General features: G+C 36.8%; 1 protein-coding gene across 15 annotated transcripts in view; it reads left to right on the top strand.

Annotated features, from left to right (window-relative positions):
- Nucleotides 1–24,548, top strand: part of EYA4 (EYA transcriptional coactivator and phosphatase 4) — a 155,034-nt gene that overhangs the window by 45,642 nt on the left and 84,844 nt on the right. For 2 of the 15 annotated variants that reach the window (XM_032983241.2, XM_032983242.2), the window contains exon 1: nucleotides 16,749–16,842. The exons of the other annotated variants lie outside the window; for them this stretch is intronic. The gene's annotated coding sequence lies outside the window, so the exon portion shown is untranslated. Of the gene's footprint in view, nucleotides 1–16,748; nucleotides 16,843–24,548 lie in introns of those variants that run through there. 15 annotated transcript variants of the gene reach the window in all.

The raw sequence follows: 24,548 nt of genomic DNA, 5'->3' as shown, positions 1-24,548 counted from the left end.
GAAGATAGGAAACAAGGAGTGAAACACTCAAAAGGGATTGGTTGTACATAATGGAAAAAAATTGCTTTTATTTTTTAATGTCAGTTGAAAAAGTTTACATTTGAAGATGGGAGGATTGGAGACTATTTTAGGCAAGCATCACTATGTGATTTCCCTGTTCTTACACATTTTTCACATCTGCTGAAGGTGGGGTGTTGAGCTCAATTCTTTTGTTATCTTGAACAGATCTGCTTATGTTCTTAAGAAAAGACTTGTTGACTCTAGAAAAGTTTATGTTAACTTGGATCATGTCTGAGAAGCTTGTTGAGCATGGTGCAATAGTGTCATCTCCCAGGCAGACTGCAGGGAGATCACATCTTCTAGGAATGCAGCCTGACCCACTCTGCTAGCATAGAGTGTAGTCATTTGGGACCTGCATGTGCCTCCAAGGAGAATACCCTGTGCCTTTTCAGAGGGACCCGTTTCACTTGGGTTTGAGCCACTGAACTCAGTGCTGTAACCTCTCCGGCACTGGCCAGTTAACCCTTGTGTCACTGTGTTCTGTTAAAATGCAAGGATGTTCTACTGTGTGTTAGCAGCCAGGTTTATTCTTCTGCATTTGGTGGGTTCCTACACACATCTCTGCATTGCAATCAAACCTCAGATTGGCTTTGTTCTTCAGGAGCTGATCCAAAGTGTACTGACACTTAGAGGAGTCTTCCAAGTAACTGCTGTAGGCTTTGGAACAAGTTGAGTATTATAACACAGGCTGGAAGCATTCAGAGAAGAGTCACTATTTCACACATACACACACACACTTAGATGTGTTCAAAGGATTTATTATCCGAGGTCTGTGGAGAATATTTTGTTCAACAGCTGCACATAAAAATAATACTATGCAGTCAGAAAAGAGAAAACTCACTTCTGGCGTGGTGGCCTGGCAGATGTTAGGAAATCTGGTTTTGAGGGTGGGTGTGCACCCACACCCGGGTGTGTATATATGTTTGCAAAGTTGTCTGCTGATCCAATTCATTTCTAGCTTTTTGGGAGAATTATTGCAAGATTTCAATGATCTGTGGATTTATTTTAAAGGTTTTAGTTTTCTGTCCAGCTTCTCCCAGATGCATTCAATAGATGACAGATTTGAGGGTAATACTGGCTAGTCTTTATATGTTTAACACTCCATCCCATTCTTTCTTCAAGCTTATACTGAGATCTGGACAAACGCTTAATATCATTGTTAAGTTGCAAAATTAAACCTTGGCCAGTTGGACATTATCTGTTTGGAAGAGTGCAGCTCTGTAGAACATTCTGGTAGTCTTCTTGGGCAGGACAGCCATAATACTGTGCAGTTCCCTAATTGCCTTGGCTGAAAGTCAAAACAGTCCCTATGCCATTAACTTATCAATTCCTTAACCGCTGAGAAGTGTCTGCTCCCCACAGTTTGTACGTGAACGTAAACTCTGTTCATTCAGACTTGTTCCCATATACTTTTTTCCATGTTACGAAGTCCCAGTTGGCTCCCACTGAGTTTAAAATATGCCATTTGAAACCGTGCTTTCATTAGGCTTATCACTCTTGCATACTGATCTGCTTTTGATCTCGTTGGGTCTGTGTCTGTTCCATAATTGGTTTGTCCACATTTCCTAATGTATAAATGGATAAGGAGATTTTAGGTGAGATATCTAACTTGCCAAGAAATTGGAATTTGTAAATTCAGCCACTCTAGATTTCCACCCACTTTCTGATGTATACATGTGAATGTAAATTGGTTTCGGTCACTTCAATTTACATACCAAAGAGCCAGAAGAAGGTGTAAGTTACTATAGAAGTCGATAACTAACTTATTAATGTGTGCTCCTTTTAGTTGCATTACTTGTTTAGCCTCTCTCCTGGCCATTCAGTGTATCAGCAACACCTTTATAAGCTCAAACAATAATTTGACTACAGAGGTAATACGTATAAAGATGTAACCTACAATTTGTGAATGACTGTGGATATAAATTTGCCTGTTGTAAGATTTTAGATTCACTCATTTCAGTCTTAAGGCCTGTTCTGCCATCCCAAGAGTCAAGAGACTGAAAACCAAGCTAACAAGGAGAAACATGCCATAGACTGTTCAGACCATTCTGAGTCTGGCCTATGAGATCTGTGATAGATCTGCTCTTGACTTCAGTGGTTAAAGATCAAACCTTCGAAATAATAGTCTTCTTGCTGTTGTTTAAGATTTCTTAGAATTAATTCAAGTCATTCTGCTTCCCAGGGTTGCTTGGTTTCAGTCAAAGTCTTTTAAACACCAATTCCAACCACGATTTGAACCATCCATCAGCAAAAAAAAAGTCTTTATCTCGCTTTTTATGAGTATTTTTAAATCGTGGGGTTGTTTTTTTTTTTTTTTAGAAACCATGTCATTGACTGTATAACCATGAATTGTGAACCTGTCTTGCATGTTGTCTGAAAACCATGTAATTTTACGGACTTACTCAACTTCTGAATCTCAGTTTATATTTTGTTACAAATAAGGATACCACTTCTCTTACTTCGTAGAATTTTAAATTTGAACTCATTTTTTGGATCAACATGCAGTTTGGATGCAAATCAGAATTCCGCCCAAATGTAGAAAAACAACATTTAATTTATTTTATTGAAATAAAGGAGCCTTAAATTAAATACATAACAGTTACAAAGAGAACAAGTCATCACACTGGGAGAGATTTTCAAAGCTGACTAGATACATACAGGTGTTGAAAGGTATACAGGAGGGGTTTCATATGTGACTAGTGAAATTAATTGCTGACCTCTGAGTGACCTCTGAGTTTGAATGGCAATTAGGTTTCTACCTGCTTAGACACCTTTGAAATTCTGTGTATCAGAAACCTTTAAAAATTAGTTTAACTATTAAAGCTCAGCTTCTATTGTTTTATTTGTTATATGGATTGGAAAAGAGAAAATTTCCTTCTTTTCCATATCTTAATTGAATCCTTTACATTAGAGGTAGAAAACCTTGATGTCCCTTTATAAGAATACTGAAACTTAAAGTGTGTAGGAAAACTCATTTCTGCACAGGAGCAACAAAATACTTATATGAAAAACATAAAATTGCCAAAATTTTATCCATTGTATACTGTAAAATAATTACCTACTGGGTATAGTATGATTTTTGCAGTTTACTTTTTAATCTTGAGTTATACTTAGAAGTTTTTCTTCCTATTTGTGTCTGAGATTAAAATAGTTCTTGCTTATACATTTAATAATGACTCAGTACTATTTTAAAAAAAGTCCTATTCACTCAATAATTCTAGAAAGTTTTCATGTTAGTATGGAAATGTATAATTACTAATATAATTTGAAAATGCTTAAAATTGAATACAAATTATTTAAATAGTATAAAATACCTGTCCTTTAAAACGTGGCTTCTCTGACAGTTTTTCCATATGGTGGACACAAGTCTTTTGAATGCCTTTTTTGTTTTCGATTTGATGCCTTTAATTATTTCTGCTATCTTTCCAAATACTATAATAGCACTTTAAGGAAACTGGCTGTCTCTTTAGCAAGACAGTCTTGTAGAAACAGCCATATTCACCACACCTTTGGATAGTTTGCACCAGTGATAACAGGTCTCCTTTCCTCCTCAGCAGAATTTTCAGTCTTGTCCTGGTAGACTTTCAGACTATCTTCTTAAAGTTGGAGGGGCACTGAATCATGTGAATCAGCTCATGAATCAAATTTTCATAATTTGATAATTTTAAAACATTGTACAACTTAAATATCTGAGGCAAAATCTGAAAGACGCTTTTGGTTAACTAGTTGCATGTCATAACGATTGTCCTGATTTATGCTTGAAGTTTGTGAATTATAATTGTATTCTATCAAAATATTTAATCTTTGGGGTTTTTTTATGTCACTCTTCAGTGCTAATTCTTTCATGTACATTAAAATAATTGTATGTCCATGTATTTAACCTAGCAGTGACTACGAAAACTGTCGTAGTGACTGAAATTTCAAAAAGTGCATGATTTAGTGCACAAAATTCCTAGGTAAATTTTTAAAATCTTGCAGACTATAACATTTTTGTAGTATCTATTTTCTGCCTTTTTACTGTTAGCATAGGTCCTATTTATATTAATTTCATTTTTAATTCCCTTTGAGTTGAATTGTCCACCTGAAATTGCTCTCTGACCTTCAGAAAATGGCTTCTCTTTAACTTAATTTTGCTGAAGAACTCCTCAGCTGATTTATTGAACCTCTGGAATCTAAGAATCTGTGTAATATTTTATCATAAAAACAGAGAAGTAATGAAAAACTCCATTCTTTGTTTTCAACTTTAAGGACCCCTGATTTCATCTTTATCTCTACTGATGAGGTTGATGTGATAAAGATTCAGAAAAAGCAAGGCATAGAGTTTGTTTCATACAGTAGGAAACTATATGAACTTTTCACATAGTGTGAAATGGAAGACATTAGTTGTTGTTTTCCAAATGCTCAAAGTTAATTGTTCATTCACAGATGTTCTTCTGAAACAGTCCGTCAGCTCTTTTTTACGTTTTATTTCCTTAATTTTGTTGAGATGGTAGCTGTTTCAAGCAACTTGTTCCCCCCAGAATTCCTCTTCGAGCTGCTTAGTTTATTCTTAAACTCGGTGCACCTCCAGGTCTTATTTGTGTTCCTTTCCCAATAACCAACTCTTGAGACAGTGTGTCCCTCTGAGCTTGCAAAACCAACCTAGTAATCTGTGGTCGTCACTCCCTTTTTGCCTATATGGTAAATCTTATTATAGAAACAAGCAGTTTAGATTTCGTTTAACTAAAAACTAAAGTATCAGCCTCAAGGTTCCCAGTGTTGAGTTTCTTTTTCACTAAAGCAAAATCTTTGGTTACACTACAAAACTGTCTGTTTAAAAGGAGCGTTCACACAACTGATTCAGGCATCTAACTTTACATAGCTATTTAGCAAATAAAAATTCAGGTTCATCCAACCTAGTATTAACTCCCCATTGAGGAACCCCAGTTGGAAGTCAGCCGATGAAGAGATGTGGCCTCTCCAACAGTGAATTGGGTCTTGGTTTGCTGGGTCTCATGTTGGAAGATTCTCAGGACTGAACAGAGAAGCGGGCTGTTCAGAAAAAGTGGTGGAGTAGTGTTGTATTGTAGTTCCCTAAAATGTAAGTAGACCTCTCTGCCCTGCCACCCTCCTTCCCTGACACTGCTTAGTTAGGTAGGAGTGTTGGTACTCTAGACGACAGCATAAATGACCTCACACAAAATCTACAGTAAGGTTACCCAGTGGTCAATTTTGAGTCTCTCCCAGTTTTTCTGTACTGCCACAGGAAAGCACAGAGGGAGGGAGGGAAATCTGCACTCTGTGTTCAGTTCTGTTTGCTCAACCTGCTACAGATTTGGAAGAATTACAGAATTCAGATATGGGAAATGGAAATTAATAAAGACATTCAAAAATCCAACCCTCCTTTATGGACTGTGACAAGTATAGTTGACAGATGAGTGCAGTAATGCATTTGCAATAATGACTAGGATAGAGACTGTAAATCAAGTGCTGCAATTTATAGAGTATTAAGAGAAATTGAAATATATTTCAAACTAATAAAAGGAATATTTTTCTACCAACACATAATAAAGATTTGGAATTCACTGCCACTAGAGAACGTGAATGACTATATGACTGAAATTATTTCATGAAAAATAAGACCATCCACAAATATTAAGTAGTTTTGCTTTGTTCAGATAGAAATATTTGTATGTCACATACCAACAAATCCATATCGTATAGAGGTAAGATTAAACTCCCTGTCCTGGCAGGTTGTTCCGTAACTTTGCTGGACAGTGGGGTGACTCTTACATCTACTTTAAAAACCATCAGTAATGTCCGCTTTGATAAATATGTCATTGTATCCCGTATAACCCAAAGATCTAATCTGGTAATCTAATTCGTAATAGAGACTGAAGGCAGAGATACCATGGTTGATAACTTCTAAACTGAGCTCTCCGCCAGCTCTGGAGTGCAGCACTCACTGGGGGAAAAAAAAAAAACACGATTCCCTCTTCTACTGCCAGTTGTCCCTGCTCCCCTCTCAAACAGGCACTCTCCTCAAAAGGACTTCACTTGTGACTCGCTTTCTACCTTGCCCTTCTGTGCAGGCAGAGCCAGGCATTTATATTTTTTTTTTTTTTAAATATGCTTGGGAGTCAGTTTGAAACTTCTTTTTATCATTCTGCTTTTAATACAGTGCTCGTGTGCTCACAGCAGGGATGGAAAGCGGAACTGCAGTTACATATATTAACAGGGTACTCATTAGGGTTAAGCCCTGCCTCTGTCCAGATGTGACAGCCAGTAATGACATGCACTCTGAATACGTGATACAATTTTTCATGTTGTGAAATAGTTGTGCTTTATTTTAGCTAGATATTTTAGTTACCAACTTCCTCTCTCTGCTGTGCACCTCAAGGTATTTAAAATATTCCTTAGTGTTTTCTCATATCCCTTGAACTCTTGCTAAACTGAGGTTATTTATAGTGGATTCATTTTGAATTAATATATGTGCTTGAATTGTTTCAAACCTCTGAAGCAATATTTTCATGCACTGTAGAATTTTCTTAGTAATATCTCAAGGTGTTTGTAGATCTGTAGAAATATGTGTGAGGAGTAAGTCTCGTTTCTAATTGCACATATTACAGTGTGATGTCTTTTTAATTGAAAACAATGAAGTATTACAAGGCCGGAAAAGTGAATAGACATATAATCCCTGGCAGAAATGTAGCAACACTTTTTCAGTTCAGCTTCCATTTGTGTGGTGATTTACACATATGCCTAGCTTCACACTGTGAATTGAACACTTAACAAAAACCAGTGAAACAATTCATATATGAAGAAATAAGCACATGCATATGATTTTTGATAGGTTATGTTGAATACTCATATATTACAATTTATATATATTATATATTAATTATATATTAGATTATTACATATATAATTGGCATAGAAACCAATATTTTGAAAGAAATACCTTGCTTAAATGTGTATCTCCAAAACAGTTTTTCTTGTATTCCAAAAATTATCAAAATACAGTTGTGTCTGTCTGAGAGAGAAGAAAATGGTTTATCTTTACTTATTTTGTAGGGCTAATGGCCAGAATCACTAGATTACCTTCAAAGCTGAGAAAAATCACTTTGGCATATTACAGGGAAATGCCATTAATGTTTTTTGTCTGTATTCCATTAGGGTTTGATGCTTTGTTCCCAGTTCAGACTGAGACTTTGTTCACCTGCAAAAGTTACCATGTTTTCTTCAAATTATTTCGTTTTGTGTGTATTTCAGTTCATTTCTTTCTTGACAGAAGAAGCATTGAAACGTCTACAGTTTATTCTGTCTTGAAAAGGTATTGTTCGATTACTGGAAATTATCAAAATCCCAGTTGGAGAAGCAGAATACAAAGTTCCCTATGTAGGCCATAATGTAAATTTTTAGAGGTTTGGTTTAGGAAAATAAATTTGTAGGTATACAAAAAAAAAAAAACAAAACACACTGTAGGCTTTTAAAATGATTGCTTTTTTTTTGTTATCCATTTTGAAGCCTTTTATAACTAATGTCTCATGACAGTGACAGAGACCTGATTTTATTAAGGCTTCTGAATCATGTTATGAAATACTCTTCATTTATATATGCAAATCTAAATAGGATGTAAAAACATCTTATCTGCATTTCTGTCACTGTGTCCAGAAATAGAGATCATGATGTAAACTAAGTAAATCTTCCAAATGCTTGTGCTGATGCTGAGAAATTGGTTATGATGATGGAGGATGTTTGCTCTCCAGCACTAGTTCCTTGTAAGATGATCCACCTTTGAAGTTGTGGTAAAACCTCTGAAACAGTATATTTTTGAGTAGGGCGATGTTGAAATCTGTATCCTGATACAAATTTTGCTCTCATTTACAACAGTGCAACCCCATTAACTGTAGCAGAGTTGCAAGTGTGATGAGAAGAAAACTGGATGCAGTGAACTAAAACTTTATACATAGAAATACTAGGTAAAAAAAAATACAGCAAGGACCAAATTTTGCTACTATGTCGTGGATAATACTAGATTGACACTGCAGTAGAGTGTTGTCATAAATGGACAATAATATCATTGTCTTTCCAATTGTACATCTGCATGTTTGAAAAACACTGATGGATTCTTGCATATGAAGCAATGTAGAATTTTAAGGTGTTTTACAAATTTAAAAAACTTGTAGAGTTTAGTTAGTGATCAGTTTAATACAATGGTATTTTGGCAAAGCTATCTGTGGAAGCCAAAACCCACATTCTGCTCTTGATTATTGTGATGCATTCCACACAAAATTGATGAACGCCTCTAGAGAAAAGAATACGCCCCTATGTTTTTCTGTGTTGCAGAGGAATAAAAGCTTAACTTAGGCTTCAGGGTGCAATAGCTCAAAGCAAAGGGTGGATTTAATAAAATTAGAAAGAGGGAGAATTGTATTTTAGTTAAGCAGTAAACTGTCACTGGAGGAAGAAGGAATAAAAGCCTGTAGTGTAGCACAGCAGAAAAAGGAGCAAGCTGCTGAAAGCTGGATAATTTAGGGATATAGAGATGTCACTTCCTCCCTTTGCCAGGCTGTGAAATTCTTTGTAATTCCCATTGGTAAAGCTGCCAACACAAACAAAGGAAAAAATGGAAACTTCTGTGCAAGTCCTCCTTTGATGAGTAGAAGAACACATACATTCAGAGGAGCACATTTATCAGCACCATGTTTAATACAAACTTTTGGAAACATTACAGAGAAAGCACAGAGATCTTACCCAAATCAAGAAAGCATATAAGAATTGTATTAATTAACTATGGTAAAAGATTGTTAAAACTATGTTTCAGGAATGATTTTAGCAAGAGATGCGTGCCTAAAAAAGATGGAATACTAACGTGTCTAATAGTTACAGTGTCATCCATAACTTTGCGGGAAAGCTGGCTGTGCGATACCTGAGGATTTTTGTTAACTAGCTGTTAGTCTCTTTAGATGAAAAGACTGAGAGATCTATAGGATGGCTCAGCAATACTTTCAGAGTATGGATTCTTTATTAACACATTGGTGACACATTGCATAAATATAGTTGTACAGAAAGAGCTATAAAAACTTTATACCAAAAAAAATATTTTTAAAAATTATTTTTAGTCTGTCTTGTGTTCAAAATGTCAAAGGACGTTGGTAGAACAGTCTCTCATAAGTATCTGGGAATAGCTGTTTCCAGTAAAGGCCAAGTTAACTGACCCAGGTAAGCTAGGTATCTACCTGGAATGTCCATAGCTAGACAGGGAGAAGCCCAAGAATTTTCACCATGTGCTGTTAGTTTTTACATAAGGCTCCTTTTCAAGGTTTTTATACAGTGAAAACCATTTCTTTATAAAGTTGGTGGCTTCCCTAAATTTATGAAAGATAACTTCATTCACTCCCAACCAGAGCTTTACTTTAGTTTTAAGAGAAAATTATGTAATTTATTTTTCCTTCTGCCATTTCTTATTTATACCAGTTTATTTTTAATGCATGTATAAAATTTATTATGTTTCAAGTTTAAAAAAAAAAAAAGGACAATAGAGTTTTTCTTAAATGCATAAGGGAGGTGACCTCAGTTAAACTGCTGATTTTGTTAATCCCTTAAAGTGATAGCCTAGAAGAGATCATTTGCTAGAAAAGAATCATATATGGATGATTTTTTCAGGGTAAGTAAGTCAGCAATTCCTTAATTCCCGTGTCTCCCATGTCAGAACCTAAACACCATTTTTTTCCCTCATGCAAAAAGCACTTCCCCTACCACGCTAGGCTTTGCTCCAGGCACAAATAAACAGTGTGAGTCCTCGCTCTGTGCCCAGAAAGGTCAGGATCTGTTGCTGCTGCTCCCACTTCTGCCTGCCCCTGCACAAAAGCACCGCCTTGAAGTGGTTTGCATACCAGAGTTTAGGAATCCCTGCTTTGGTTGTCTCAGGCCTGATATTGCTCCAGCTTTCTGGTGAGGAGGTCCGTGGTAATTATTGAGGTGCCAGTCAGCTTTCAAAATAAACAGTAAGTTAAAGCAAGGATAGAGCCCTTGTTTTATATGTGAAAAACCTATCATGCCATTCCTCAAACCATCATTTCTGAGTATGTACAATGAAGTAGCTATGTGTGTGCTGAGGGGGGGGAAGCCGGAGGAGAGCGGGTCCTGTTGCAGAAGCAGAACAAAAGCCCAAACAAGTGCTCAGTACAAGCAGCGAAGAGTATCGTACCCATCTGAAAAAGTAAGCGGTATAAATGGGCAGCATTTTGTTTACTCAGACTGGATGTCACCTAGAATAGGAGGCTTGGCTAAGAGCAGTCAGATACTCAAACACTCTTTCTGAGTGTCTTTGAACGCATAATGGTTAAAATGATTGAAAATGTGGTCTGCTGATCAGAAGTTCAAGTCAAAAACTCCCAACGGTACAACCTCATATTTCCCTTGCAGCTTTCAGGGTCTGTTCCAAAAATTTAAACTCCTTCCCAACTTGCAAATAACTGTAATTCTCTCCTGTACATATTTAAATACATATTTAATTTGGTCATAAAAGAAACCTGGAAGATTGTACTAGAGCTGACTCTCTAGAGCTATGAGGAAAACTAGATTTTAAGCCTGCAGTATTGAGATGATATTTGTGCCCAGCACTGATCACTGACACATGACTCATCTTGATTGGAGAATGTGGTAACAAAAACACATAATAATTAGTGGGGGCTTGAATTAATACTTTTATAAATCATTTTTACCTTGAATGCCTTTGAAAGATAAAGTGTTACATGACAGCTTCCCTTTAGGAGAAATTATATGACAACTCTTTTCACGTTGAACTTGACATGCGTTTTGAAAAGTTCAGGATTTTCTTTCTTTGTTTTAAATCAGAATTAATATAATAGACACTTAACATGGCAGGTGGAAATGAGATGTGAGTACTTTTTGGAAAAAATTAATTGAAACCAGTGGAAGAAATCAAGATGGAGATGTTGAGGCAGAAAATACTGTGTTGCCAGTTATGACAATTTAATTGTGTTTATGGCATTAATGTTTTAAGTTAAAGGCTTAATATTTCAAGTTAAAGGCATGAAGATGTATGCTTGCATTTTATAGAGTTACATATAAGACTGCAGACATAAACTGGAAAATGCAAGTGCTGAGAAAACATAAGGCAAATTAGGTAGACCTCAAAACTTAAGTAAAAAATGTGGTATTTTAAAGCTCTTTCAGGAATGTGATTTGTAAACATGTAGTTTGTTGCTGTTATTAGTTTATGTTTACCATGTGTAATTCTTACATTTTTTCCGTTATCACTGTTTGAAATTCTGGTATACTCAGATGTCTGGTTTTTTCTTTGAACTCAGAATTTAGCTAGCTTCTATCTGTTTTTCATTTTTTTTTTTGATATTTAATGAAACAGTTTTTAGTTTTGATAGCAATTCAGTAATGAAAATAGCGCATGTCTTGAAATCCTATTGGCATCTGCTGTTCAGTTGTTTTTCTTCTCTGTATCTGAGAAGCCACTCTCCGCACGGCAGAGGGGAATAAGGAGAGGGAAGGTGATAGGGACTGTGATGAAACCGCAGACTTTGCTCTAAGGGGCTGCTCACTTGTGAGTGGCCAGGGAGAACATAACACAGCGTTCGTTCTGGCTGGAGAGTCTAATAAATACAGCATCGCATATCAATAGAAGTATTATAATAGTATTGATTTTATTTGTCTCACTCTCTTGATTTTACAGACAAGCCATGGAACAGGTAGGAGGCACTCAATGTCATGGTCCCAAACCAGGACACGCATGAGGTGAAATTCAAAGGATAGTTTGTCTTCCCATAAAGTCTGTGGGATTGCCACAGATACAGGTCAGAGAACACAAACAAACAAGAAAATGGAAGAAAACAAAGCCGTCTTAATGGGGCTGTAAATTTGAATTTAATTTAAATTTCTTGAAAAAGCACAGTGGCTCAGATCTGAGCATTTATTCTTTCTGATGGTTTGTAAGTAAAAAGGCAAACTAACAAAAAAAGGTAAAAGCAGTTGAGCGAGTTAGTTTCTTGACAAAGCTGGGTTGGTTGGAAGCACCCTTTCAGCAGCCTGGGTAAAGGTTGACACCCCCAGGGCCTGCCATGACCCGCCAGAGCCCGTCAGCCAGCCAGGGTAATGCGGAGAGGCCCGAGGGGGGAGAGTCAGGCCCCGTCCTCTTGATCAAAGCACCTTCAAACCCTCTTTGAATGCGAGATCAGAGTCCACTAAAATATTTATTTGGCATTGAATTTGATCTCCAGTTATGAAACTGTTGACCAACCCAAAATCTCACAGGCAGACCTTTCTCAAAAAGTGCCTCTACTTCTTGCATGCTATTTTTTTTTGGTCAGTTTTATCACGGTATTGCTTAAAAAAAAAAGTATTAACTCAAAATGTGGACTGGTTGTGGTGGCTCTCAGAATGTATTAGACAGGGTTGCTCAACGGCAACAAAGTCTGCTTCTACTGTATGTTTTTCCCTCTAATGTATCTTGAGAAGTACTTCATGTCATATGATGAAATTTGAAGGAACAGTAAAAACAGCAACTGCAAGAATGCATTAAAGGGAAGCATATGTTCCCGTTAGTATCTTAAACAGAGATTACTGCTTACATAAATAGAGCATTTTCTATCTCTCCTATTTCTCCACCTAGAGGAAAAAGAAAATAAAGTAGGGAAATCTTTCATACCTCCACTGCTGTTTTTATTAGTCTGCAAAGCTGTGGATGTAACAGTAACTGTAGCTGATGTAGTCCTGCATAATTTGTTGCTTTGTGACATTTCTTAAAATGTAAAAGCATGATGGTAAGCTTTTCTTTTTGGTTTGATATTCTCTGTGTTGCATTCAAACAGTGAACAACAATGAATAAAACAAACAGTAGAACAGGAAAAATAATATTTGAAGTAGTTTTCACTAGCATGGCCCTAAACCAAATACTTTTGGTTGCAGAACTAATTGAGAAATTCACAATATTTAACTTTTCATGCTTTCATATTTTCCCAAATGATTACAGTTTTTATTTGCTAATGCCTGCTGTTTTCCTTTCTGACACATTTGTGTCCTTAGGACGGTGGTATAAATAAAGGGCATGAAGAAACTTCTGATTTATGTGTCCATTGAAAACATCTCCTTGGTAATCTCAGTTTGCAGACAGAGCAATTCAGCAGTCACAGGGATGCTGGGACAGTGGTTTCCCCTGTCAGCCCATGAAAGGAGCTCACCCTGTAGATATAGTTTTCTCTAATCATCTCTTGGCACTACTGTTGTGTGCACAGAATTATGGCATAGAATATTTTTATTGCCACTATGTGATAAACTCTTTTAGAAGTGTCTGGGAGTGTACTTTGCCTCCAGGTATAGAGGCCTGAGAAACGATAAAACCGTCTTGTTTTACTGGGAAAAGGAGGAAGGCTGATGGTCGTTTCTTTGGTCCTTGCATTCTTGTGAGCAGAGATGTGTTAGTCTGTGGCAGAAGACAGGAGGACAGAGGTGAAGTGGTGGCAGGAGATCGCAAATGAGCCTGCTCTGGTTTGGAGCTGCAGACCAAAGACCTCCTACGTACCGGGGTGTGCAAAGGGGGTGAGGTGTGCTCTGTAACTGCTTGTGGAGACTAAAACCAGGCTGGCTTTCCTCTGCCTGATGCCTGGTAGAAGAAAAGACAGATTTTATTCCTCCTCTGCTACTGTGAAGACTCTCTTCAGTTCACTGAGAAGTGTCTAAGGATTTGAGCTTTAGAACTCAATGTTCATATATGTCCCGTGGCTTTCCATTTTCCCTTGGCATCATTTTCCATAATAGCTTTTTCCTTTGTTTCCTTTTTTTTTTTTTTTTGGTGCTGAAAAAAACAATTGCTTGCAAGCAAACTTGCATTAGCAACTTTCCACTTCTGACGTATTGTTTCAGCAGTTAAGAATGAGGTTAAGCCCAATGCTAATGTCAAAAACAACATCTGAAAGCTGATTATGCTCTCCCCAGTAATTTATATATGCTTCAGTGGATTTTCATTGTCAAAGAGGTGGGCCTTTATTATGCCACATAATGCAGTAAAATGAGGATTATTTGGATTTCAGTGCATGAGATAATAGCAGCTGACAGGCACCTGTTTAAGGAAGTATATTGTATTCCTAAGCACAAGTATTTTATAAAAATGAAGTGAGATTTCAAATAAAAAAAAATATTTAAACTTCATAAATAGGTTTAAGTACAAAAAAGGGCATCAGGAAATCTGGATGGATATATTTATTAGTGGCCCTTACAGTCCTGACAGTCCATTCTAATAATAAAGTGTGGGACCTGTCAAATGATGGCACAGATATCCTAATCTGAACTGACATGGCTCTCTAGTCCAGTTCATCAATCATGTTTTATTAGCTTTAACAGAGCCAAGTTGCTATCTGTCATTTTGATGCTGTAGTGGTGACAAAAACTGGTGCTGAAAATGTGCTGCAGGTGTAACTTTCACTCAAAGAGCATTTCTGAGCAGCAGTCAAGTTTGTGTTTGCATGGGGAGAGAGTGCCATCTTCAGTTGCACGTCTCCACGTGAGACAAGTCTGAACTTCCTAGTGCTGCCCGATGGCTAAGAAGTGAGGAAAAAAGTATTGGTAGAAATTTGGAAATGGTTCCCAGTTCTTATTTTTGTAAGATTTTGGATTTATGAAGAAAAATGCTACACACAATGTTCTTGTCCTCGATTTAAGATACAGTTAATTTAGATGTCTGTTGTGGTGAGTAATTTCGTGTAAAGAAAAGGAAGGTTGGGCTTTGTACTTTTGCTTTGCAACGCCGTATGAAGAAAATAACATTTGCCAGTTGGATCACAAACCCCTTGTAACCAGTAGCACATTGTATGCATAAAAAATGAGAGCTAGGAGTCTGTACGCTGCTGCGTATTTACTGTGGTTTGTGAGAGCCATCAATTCCATGTATTCTTTCAGCCCAGAATTGACTTGGTGTTTGCACTGGGGTCCTGGCACTTGACCCTTGTTTTTCTTGGCTCTGCTTCATTTTGCAGCAGAGCTCGAGGACACTCCTCATCTCTCGTTTCCAGCATGTTAACATAATCAAGTAAATATTATCTGGCACAGGCACATGCATTATCCTTTTGGGGAGTATTTGTAAAAGTTTTGAAGTCCAAATCAAACAATGGCATCCATCTTTCTCCTGAATTTCTTTTATTCACAAGGTGAATGTTGCTGGCACAATTATTTCTTTGATCTTTGAAAAGACTTTATTTTGTCAATATTCACAGACAAGGTTAACACTTACAAATATCCGTATTCCTTGCAGGATAGATGCCCAGGTACATCTTTTCTGTATATTTTAACACTTAATAGGACTTCGCACAATAAGGAGCAGATGTGTCATAGCGACAGCAGGCGAGCAGGGACCAGGAAGGTGGTTTCATTAAAAGAGCCTTGGGATAAATGCAGCACATTAGATACCCACTGAAAGACAGGAGCTGTTGATGGGGTGACCTCTGAATGCAAGTCATCTTACTATAAACAGAAGGGTGTGGAAAGCCATTGGACAGAGCCAAGCTTGTTTACTATCCAGATCTCCTCTTAGTTAACTTAAGTAACTGGACTGTGCCTGGCTCTGTGTGACAGTTCAAGGAAGAACAAAGTGTCTTCAGTATTTCTGAGTTTAAAAAATCATAGCTAGACTGGTGCTAAAGTTTTTTGGTCCTGAAAAATCTGTCTGCACACCTTAGCTGCTGCACAGTGGAAGTTAGTGCGAAACATAACAGATAATCTTTTTCTTTTTGTCCTGGAAATTGACTTTGCATATTTGGGGCATTTGTTCTTGTTCTTCAGAGACAACTAAGGTAAGGTAATGATGGATTTTAATTTGCAATATTGATACAAATGTCATTCAGTGATAAAATGGGAAATATAAGTGGGTATTAATTCCACAGTCAGATTCTGTTCTGAAAAGGGGATTTGGTTTTCATTTCTGTAGTAGTGGTCTCAGATTTGGTTTTGGAACAATGTATTTGTTCATAGCGGCTCCAGAGTACAGGAGCTTAGGTAGGTCATAAGACTGAATCCATCAAGTTCTTCCAGGAGCAGCTTTTTTTTTTTTTTTTTTACCAGAGATGGTTACTTGTTAAGTGCTGTAAGAAATAAAATGTGTCATTCTACAGTTTGCTGGCAAAGTCACATTTTGTCAAATCTGTGAGCAGTTTGTTGGTGTGCTACTCAGTAACATTATTGTAAGAGATACTTAAAGGCCAGTATGCTGAGACAGGTGTTTAGACACAAATTGAGTTCAAATTAATTAGCCCCGAACTACAAAAACAGTGGGTACAAATAAAGATAATTTAATTTACTAATATTTAATTCGAGTCCTTTTAGTCCATTTCTAAGTTGATTAGACACTAGTTTGGAAGAACAAATGCTGAAGCGTAATTACACTAAAGCATCGGTCCTACCCCCTCAAAGCTCGCTTTAACTTTCTCTGTAGTGTTACCTGTCACTTGGCACGGTGCGTGCGCATTCGCGTCTCACCTCGCTGCGAATTTGCTTCGGGCTTTCTCGCGTGCTCTGCAGTTTGTGCCGACCGCTTATTTTGAGCATGAATTCTGACCGAAAAGCGCGCTGCCTCGGGGCGCGCGTGCCGCTTCCAGAATGCCCGGTTCGTTCAGGGAAGCGCGGGAGGGGTTTGCTCTGGGAGCGCCGCTTTATTATCCGAGCGCGGCAAGCGCAGTCCCGGGGAAGAAAGAGCAGCCCGGTTTGGTCCAGCTGTAAGCAGCTATTTACTGCTATAGGGAACTGTAATGGGTAGGGAACCTGCTTGGAAGAAAGGTACGATAAATTATTACAGCCAGTAAGTTCTTCGATTTTGTGCCTGGGGTCTGGTGAGCAGCAAGCAGCAGGATCCTGTTACGTGTTTCTTTTCTTGGACCGTTCACTATTTTCTGAAATACATTTCAGCTAAACAGCTTTTAACTGTCTCACTACCTTTTGTGCCATTATAATTTCTTCTAAAGTAAATCAAATGTAATTTTGAAAAAGAAATACAAAGCAAGTAATATTTTAAATTCCTGAATTAAAAATGTAGTCCTTGCTAAAGCATTTTTCCAAGATAATTTTAGATTTGTTAAAGTGCTTAGCTTGTTAAATGGTACGGCGAATCAGGTAGCATCCGCTTTGTATGAATGTGGATAATACCAAGCAAAAGAACTTGAATTTGGCTTTGGGAAAAGACCTGCATGTTTGTGTGATCGTGCAAGCATGTATATGCATGTTAGAGTGTGCGTGTAGGAAAGCTATTTCATCTGTTACAGAAAAAGTTGAGCTTATTTTCTAAACTTAAACAGATTGTGGTTTGATAAAATGCCTGAGTATATTGTAAAATAGAGGAAGCAAGTGAAAAACCCTACTGCATACTATCTGGTTCATTCGCATGCTTACGTACCTTTTTGTTCTTTTGTTTTCTGTTGTTTTCTTTGCAGGTAGCTATCCTTGAACTTTATTGGAGTTACATTTACTTTGAGAGAATATAGGAAATAAGTAGCCCTTTATTCAGTTTTAAACGTTACATTGTAAAATTTACTTAGTAAATGTTCTTTACAAGGGATTAAAATTTTGACATGATATATCATTTCAGTATTTTTAAATAAAAGAAGAGCATGCTGTATTACGTTTATGTATAAAAGGTATGTGAGCAGTTTGTAGATCTAATGCTCTGGTTAATATGCTACTTACTTTTTGTATTTTATTTTATAAACTATTTTCAATTATACTACTGGAAAAAAAATTAAAAATAAACATTTTTATCATAGCTTAACAGGAAATAGAATATCTATGTGGTTTACCTCTCTATGCAATATTTAATCATTGCCCTCAATTAATATGAGTAAATGGTATTCAGTTATAAGTAAAGATCTGAAAAAATTGTGAAGATTTTTTTTAAAGCTGGTTTTAAAATTCATCCCATTTTAGCCCCAGAAGAATGGAGTTAAAAATACATATCGAAGAACCTGGATTGATGTAAAAAGCGTAGCTATTCTAGTGTTCGCATTGGATTGAACAGAAAATGGTAGACAGTATATCAGAATAGCAGAGTTTAGGTATTAGTTTAGCTAGAGTTAATTGAAGATTTGCTTCCTAAATATTGAAGCAAAGTTCTGTGTCTGTTCTCACAGTAAATCTGTAATTGTTCTTCAAAATTCATTTCAGGAATATTTAAAAGTTGTTAACTGATCTTTACAATTATGTAACTGTGGCTGATCATCTGGTATAACTGGTAATAAAACCTTTGGAGGGTAAAATAATCTGAAGTGATTTCACATAAACAGTGATTCTGTAGGTATTATATATATTTATTGGCGCACATACACAAAATATATTCATGTGTGTTTGCGTGCATGTTTGAACAGTTCTTTTTGACAAGGGTTTTCTCCTGGATAAAATGAATTATCTCATAATTAAATTTTTGCTGTACTTAAAGTATTTGTAGCACTATTGCAGGTGAGCCCTGCATTCAATTAAGAGTCACAGCTAAGAACCAAATGTACACGTTGCTCTGAACGTTCAAAATGCTAGCTCCACTGAAGCACAGTTTAACTTGATTGATACTTGGATTTTAAAGCAAATAAGGACTAATTTTTGCCTGTGGCAAAAAATCTTTGAAGTTTCATGCCTGTGCTGAGGCTGGATTAGTTAAGCGGTAGGACTGGGGCTGGGACTGTGACCCTGTTGTGCTTGGCAGGTTGTGATAAATGGGGGAATCTTTCTTAACCTCGTGGCCAAAACATTCCAGGATCAGGTTGGGGAGACAGGAGAGAAGGGAGGGGGGTCGAAAGATGCAGGAGACTTGGCATGTTAAAGCCAGAGACAAAGGACACTTGCTTGTTGGTCTGAAATAGGGGGAAATGCGCAGGCTCTCGTGGGAGAAAGTACTGCAGATGCATTGCAATATACTTTATTGTTACTTCTAACCATTGACCTTGCTATATGAAATTCATCCTTCACTATGAAGCTGTCTCTTTTTAATTTTGTTTTGAATGCTTTCAGAGTTTAGACAGTCTTGGTTGTTAAGTTTCCATAAACTGAAGAGGTTTTTTTATTTAATGTTTGAGATGTGTGTATGAAACCATCCAAAATAAACTGGAAGAACTCCTTATTCCAAGTAATTGCCCGTTGGTTAAAGAATTTACTGGACGACTGCAAATATAAACAAAATGGTATGAATTTGAAAAAAAACCCACAACCAGTTAATTAATTGCTTCTGGAGAGCTAGTTCAACTATTTTGTTTATAGAACATTTTTAAAAGTAAAATATACTTTAAAATATCTTAAAATTATGTATTTCAATATAGAAGTATTAATGAAAAATCTGAAAAATTATTTGGATAAGCTAAAATAGTATACTAGTATAAACCAGTGAAATTTTCAAACCTGAAAAGAGAGGCAAAAGTGGCTTATGAGTGAGCTGAAATATGATCTATCAAGTGGTTCTTTCTTGTGGCGTTTTAAGAGCTATGCTACTTCTGATGTTGTCCCCATTGAGTAATGCTGAAAAATACATTATTAGATGATGGTTTGAGATTAATTTACTTATTTTATACTGTAGATACCGCTATTCTGGCTATTGTTAAGATGTATAGCATAAAGCAAATGAAAAAAAGAATGGTGAATATTTTTAGTGTGCTTTCTAATTGTGGTTGTTGTTACTAATATACAAGCAAACATACATGGTATCCCTGTGTATAGATAAAATTAATCATTTATCCTTTTATGATTAATTTCCCTGAATCACATTTTAGCACTATGATATTTAATCAGATTTTTAATGAATATTATGTTGTAAACGATCCTGGTGTTTACCTGTTAATTACTATTTGAATAACTAAATTACGTATGTAAAAAGTAGTCTCACTAAATAGGATTTTACCTCTAGTAACTATGTGTAGATTACATGTATTATATTGTCTTGTGTACTTTTTAAAAAGTATTTTATCTGTATTTTGCCTCTGATATATTATTATTCTTTTTTTTCTACCCTTTAAAAATAAAAGACTTATTTCGTAGCAGCATTGAAGCACTTAGCAGCTTAGAAGCACTGAAAACTAAACTAACCAGAAATGAACTAAATTTGGTTGCATGATGATACAAATGCATGTGAATAGGTCTTTAGATTACATCCACTTGTTGTGAGATTTTATACTGCAACACTGTGGGTCATTTTATCTTTCCTCTAACAACTTATTTTTTCACGAGTTAGACAACATATGGGCCATAAAGAACTGATTATTTTATTTTGACCAGCAAGTAGTTTGAGCTACAAAGAATTTTTTGCATCCTTATACTAATAGAAGTAGGTTGCCAAAGTTTTTTTGGTTATCTGGTGTGGTTTATTAATGTTACAACAGCTGCTAGAAATTATTGCTACAATGCTAAACAAATTAGCTTCAGTAATGAGGAAGAACAGAAATGTATGCAACTGAAGAAAAAGGACAGCTGTTCACTGTAAATGCACAGGCGATTTACTTGGTAATTTTCAAGGTGAATGTGATGTGCAAATGCTTATTACCACCTCTTTTTTTTCCAGTTTTAAACACACTTTTGTTTCTAATTTGTAGCGTAGTCATTTGTATACATTTCAAGTAGGTGGTTTTAATTGGAATAGCCTCAGCACATTGTACAAAAAATATTAGTATTGTACAATTAGCTGATGACTTCAGCTTTATTTTCATGGACTGAATTATTTGTTCATGTTCAGATTCATAGATATTATCTGTTGAAAAGTTAGATATTTATGTATTAATATATTTGACCTACTACAATGAGAAAAACTACCATGGAATAGCAGGACAGGGGGTTTTGTTTGTTTGTTTGTGTTTTTTAATTTTATTTTAATACTGTTTTCATGTGGTCTTCATCTAATTCCCATCTTCCACAATGCCTACAGGACTCTGCCAGCTGATAATGGGTAGGCAGGTGCTGAGCTAAAATCGTGTTCATATTACCTGCTCATATTACCTTGTTCATCCTCCCTCCAACCTGTCTTCTTGCTTCATCCACCTGTTGCTTTTTGGCATTAATTGAGTCTCCCATCCTACAAAAGCATATTCACATACTTACCTTCTTTATTCTGAATCGTTTAATTGAAGATAACGGGCCTAACCACCATGTTCCTGTTTAGACTTAAGCTTAAGTCTTTGTAGGCTTGTCCCAAGTTTGACAATTCTTTAGCTCAGGCAATGCCTTTTGCTAAAGCATTTAATAGAACATAGCCTCAGTTAGCTGTTGCTGTTACCCTTGCTGCTGTTGAACCAAGGTGAAGGCACCAGTGTAAGCCCTTGCAAACCTTGGCAGGACTGGGTCATTTTCTGCAGTTGTTGCAGTTAGTCACAAACACCCTGCTTGCATTCCCAGGTTTCAGTACATGTACTCGACATGGAGGTACTCCTGCCTTTTCAGGTTGTGAAGAAGAACAGTGAACAACTGCTTATAATCAACAACTATTGATTATTTATTTGAAAGGGCAAAATTGTCCTCACAACATTTAGAGCAGGAATTTTCCTTTTTTCTATCAAACATGCTGGAGTTCAACTGGAGCTGAAGAAGTCTGGCGCGATCCTTGCCTGCAACTACAGTCAGGACTCCCCTTTCCTGAGCCCCATCACAGCAAAACTGCCCAATGATCAGTTGAAAGATCATTCAATTGAAGCTGACATTTTAGACCATGTACAGTCTGAATTCCAGTCAGGATGTGGAACTGAATTGCTTTACTAAAGAAGTCAGATGATAGTTTTTGATCTGTGAGTAACAGTCAGTTACATTTTCTCATCTTTCTAGTATTCTCTGTCCCATATGACACGGTCCTCTGAATACAGTTGTCTGTCCTGAGAGATGAATAAGGATCCAGAAGACACAGAAATGATGAGTTTTTCTTAATAGATACTCACTAAAAAAGGTAATGAAAAGCTGCAGTACATCACTAGTTTTTCTCCTTTTTTCCTTTCTACAAGAGCCAACACTTCTTGTGATTCTGTAGGACATGCACATGCTAGACAGGTCACACACGGATTGTGATGTCAGACACTGCAGATAATACACTGTTTTCCTACCATTACATCTGGCTTGTATAGCTATAACTATGTGGGCTTGGGATAAGACAGACAGTGAAGAAAAGTTGGCTGAAAGTGTATCTGAGCAAGAGTAAAAGTGGTACTGGTGAAAGAGTGGCTACACTCGGAAGAGCTTCTCTACCGTGTGGTCGTGAATAATTCACATCCCAGCCTAGGAACTTTCTTCAAATCGTCAATTAACCAAGCTGTCGTATAGCTGAATCCACATACAGTGCTTTTAATATACCCAAACTATTCCATCCTATTATGTCAGACCATGGTAAGAGTCAGGTATTCATTCGTTCTTAAATGAGCCAGACTTTCATGAGGATGTTGGTGCTTGAAAACTAATTAGTACTGAGCTCACATCAAGTCAGGGTATTGTGAACACATTAGATCTGTCTTTCTTTTCCACTAAATGACATTTCCTGAAATTTTTAAATATAGTTCTTTCATAGGAAGACAAGATTGTTGACCAAGAGTAAGTCACATTTTTGGTGGCTGATCTCCTTTAACCTTAGCACATAGCAATATGGATATTAAAAATACAGAACACAAACAGAAGAGTACAGAGAGAGAAAAGGGACTTCTCTGCTAAACCAGAATATTTTACATATATGTGTTTCATCATCTGTGCTGAGGATGAGTATTTGATGGATGTGTGATCATGTTGTTTACTGCACTTGGTTATCAGTATGATCCTAGGTAGAAACCAGGATAGGGAAGAACAGGGAGAGATGATCAACAAGGCCATTTGTTTAAATTTCCTCTAAGTGAGGGGTGGAAAAGCTGTGACAAGTGATCTTCGATCTTAAAGGGGAAGGAGTTTATTTTCAGGTGACGCAAAAGACTCAGGAGAGAAGTTGGCCTTTGTTACTGGGCGGGTCAGTATATAAGCTCTTGGGTGAGCCAAGGGGGAGCTAGATCCCAATGGGACACCAGCATCTTCAGAACAGAGAAGCACCTTGTGGCAGAGAATACTTGACTGGTGGTAGAGGAATCGGCATTAGCAGCAGAAATACACTGCACTGTTGCTCATACAAGATGGTTTCCACATGAAAAGAACACAGCATGTTTTATTATGCTTTATGGCACAGTACTATATGCCTTTAACAAAATAGCTTGAAGTATTTGCATGATGTATTTGCAACATGGCCAAGTTAACACAGCCATAGGAACATTAACTTTTGAACTTCCTGACTTTCATTGCTTTAAATTTCAGCTTCAAAGTTTACTTTTTTTTCCTTTGCATTTGTTGGCTCTGGTTAGTTTTGAAAAGAGGGAGGAAAGAAAATAAGTTCACGTTTTCTGAGGGGGCACTGAATTGTATGCGTATAACAGGACATGACTTGCTATTCCTTTGAATATTAAATGATAACTCCAAAGCAGTTTGATACACCTAGTTTTCTTATGATATGTCTGTGAAGCTGAGGAATCAAGGTTAAATCTAGAAAGCATTGCACAGCGTGATTCTTTTCCTGCATCTCAGTATGTTTATCTCCTGAAAAGAGAGCAATGATGTCTGGGAATGCTGGGATTTAAAACCCCAAAACTTACAACTAACAAAAATTGTGTGATCATAAAAATCTGAGGGAGATCATGGGACCATAACTGGAGTAAAAACGGGAAGCAGTTTTCCATGTCTAGATTAAGAACAGCAGCTTCTAGCTGGTTTCCAGTTTGGAGATACCCAGGAGGCACTAAGGATATACTTGCATATTCAGCTGCACTGACACATACTGCTGATTTGAAAGGGCAAAAAAAGGCCACAGGCTTGTCTTCAGTATTGTGGGGTTTCTTTTTTTTCTTCGAGGGTGGGGATGTGGGAATGGTGTTTTGTTTGTTTGTTTGTTTGTTTGTTTTTAAAAAAAGGAAAAAAAAAAAGGGATGTGAGGGAAAGAATGATAGATTTCCAGTGCTACTGCTTTAATATCCCTCCCTCCCTCCCTCCCTCACTCCCTCCCTCCCCTCCTCCCTTCCTTTTCTTTCTTTCTTTTATTTCCTATTCTTCTTTCTTCCTTTATTTCTTTCTTCCTTTCCTTTCTTCTCTTCCTTTCCTTTCTTTTCTTTCCTTTTTTTCTTTCTTCCTTCCTTTCTTTCTTTTCTTCCTTTCTTTTTCTTCCTTTCTTTCTTTTCTTCCTTTCCTTTCTTTTCCTCCTTTCCTTTCTTTTCTTTCCTTTTTTTCTTTCTTCATTTCTTTCTTTTCTTCCTTTCTTTTCTTCCTTTCCTTTCTTTTCTTCCTTTCCTTTCTTTTCTTCCTTTCCTTTCTTTTCTTCCTTTCCTTTCTTTTCTTCCTTTCCTTTCTTTTCTTCCTTTCCTTTCTTTTCTTCCTTTCCTTTCTTTTCTTCCTTTCCTTTCTTTTCTTCCTTTCCTTTCTTTTCTTTCCTTTTTTTCTTTCTTTTCTTTCTGGGAAGGGAGCCAGCCTCATGGCCC

Source organism: Tyto alba, unplaced genomic scaffold, assembly GCF_018691265.1.
Source record: "Tyto alba isolate M040663 unplaced genomic scaffold, T.alba_DEE_v4.0 Super-Scaffold_22, whole genome shotgun sequence".
Lineage (NCBI taxonomy): Eukaryota > Metazoa > Chordata > Aves > Strigiformes > Tytonidae > Tyto > Tyto alba.
Note: the sequence above shows the minus strand (reverse complement) of the source record. Positions and strands in the feature narration are given on the sequence as shown.